We start from the raw sequence: 2,260 nt of genomic DNA on the forward strand, positions 1-2,260 counted from the left end.
GTCTCATTGCTATTTGTTTCTCAATAAAATTATGGGGAAAAATAAAATAAATAAATAAATAAATAAATAAATAAATAAATAAATGGCAGCAACTTTTCCAAAGCCCAGATCTGGATCACTTGAGACCTCAATAAGTGTGATGGGCAACCTTCTGGAGAATCTGCCTAGAACTTCAGTCCTACATGGAAGCTGCATGTTGGGGCTGGTATATATCATTTCCTGCCCTTTGGTAGAATTCTGTTCCTAGAAATATCAGACTCACACACAGCACCCAGAGCATAAGGAAGTACATTGTCTCATAGCTGTAGATTGTAGATTGAGGTGTTTGTGAATTTTAGAACAAGGATAGATTTCATTTGTTAATCCTTTCAATATATATAGAAGACCTTACCATATGCCAGTGAATCACAATGAAGAGTGCAGGTACAACCTCCACGTCCTTGAATTATTTATATTCCAAAGAAATAGAACAGGAAGACTAAGGAAACTAAGTCAACCTTATTCAGAATGGATGAATCAGATTGTTTATCACAAGCTCTTCTAGTGGAGACACTTTTCTAGATCAACCTCAATGATCAAATTGCTAAGGCAACCAGAGTTGGTGGATGGGTGACGCAAGCCTCCAAATGGCCAGAAGTAGCTCAGGAGCTCAGAATCCAGCAAGGGTGTGATAGAAGAGCAGTGTAAATGGAGATGACAGCCTTTGCTTCCCTCCTTGCTATGCTCAGTGCTAAGTCCTGAGGGCCTCTGGCTGTAACAGTAGTCTAAGAATATCTGTGGGTCTGAACTTTATGAAACAACCAGCAGGAGCATTATGGAGAATTAGTTACAATACTACTATGTAGCTAATGAAAGATCTAGTTGGACACTTCATAAATGCTGTGTATTTTATACTTCCACTAAGAAATATTTGCTTTTAGTACAGCATTGTTTTTTTCTGTCTCTGTCTCTCTGTCTGTCTCTATCTCTGTTTGTCTCTGTATCTGTCTCTGTGTCTGTCTGTCTGTCTGTCTGTCTGTCTGTCTGTCTGTCTGTCTCTCCCTCTTTCTCTCTCTTCCCTTCTTCCCCCTCCCTCTTTTTCTCAGTTCCAGGAATTTAAACCAGTACATTGCGCTTGCCAGACAGGTGCTGTGCTGCTGATTTATATCCCTGGCCCCTGGTGCCTATTCTTAAAAGGACATGAAGCCTATTGGATCATGACCTTTGATTTTATTTAACATTAATTAGTTCATTAGAGACTGTATCTGCAAATACAATCATGTCACATATTAAGATTTCACTGTATTAATTGGAGAACTAGGAACAAAAATCGACAGTTTTCATTTCTGTTACATTGTTGCAATCTTCTTTTTTGTGTTGATGAATAAATGTATTTAATTCATCTATAATGTGGCATATGATTGCTCTCCAAAATTCCTCATTTAAAATACCACAAATTTTCTGATCAAGGAGATTATGGAGCCACAGAGGAAAGTGATCCACAATGTATAGTGTGCCTAAGGAGAGCCACCTAGAGAGAAAAATTTCTCTCAGGCTTTCACAGAGAGCAAGTTGGTCAAGTAATGGCCATGACTTATCCAGATGGCTGACCCTGACAAAACACCTACAAGGTGATATACGTGGTTCCAGCGTAAAACCTGAGGGAATTTGACTGACCTTGTTATATACAAAAGTTTCATTTTTAGTCATATAGGTCTTGCTTTAACTTGGTCTTAACCATCCAGCAAAAAATTATAACCATAAAGTAATAACTAATGCCATATTAATTTGTTGACCTGTAAAGGGCTCAAGTCAAAAACTTCTGACAATTGTGAGTTCTTGTGATAACCCACTACTATTATGGACTATTGGACTATATAGGATTATTTTGCAGAAATCAAGTAGCTACACTCTTTAGACTAGTTTCAAGTATGAAAAGGTCCTTTAAAGACTTCTCCAAATACAGCTTCTCTAACTGCAGTTGAACACCCATCTCTGAAAAAACAAAATGAAAAAGGGGGCTATGTTGGGAGCTGTGAAGCTAGGAAATCAATCAAATACGTGTAGGTGGGACTTGGCCCAGTGCCTAAAGCAAACAAGCTACCTCATTCCTGAGATGAACATCCTGTCTGGTTAAGGTTTGCTATCAGTTGCTAGGCAGCCTAGTATCATGTGTTACTAACTTTACAAAAGTGTAAATAAAGGACAGTTTTGTTGTGAAAAAAAGAGGGGAAGAAAAAAATATATATATACACACACAAGAGAGTTAGGATAGTAATAC

The sequence above is a fragment of the Octodon degus genome, unplaced genomic scaffold (genome assembly GCF_000260255.1).
Source record: "Octodon degus isolate 3935 unplaced genomic scaffold, OctDeg1.0 scaffold00137, whole genome shotgun sequence".
Classification (NCBI taxonomy): Eukaryota; Metazoa; Chordata; class Mammalia; order Rodentia; family Octodontidae; genus Octodon; species Octodon degus.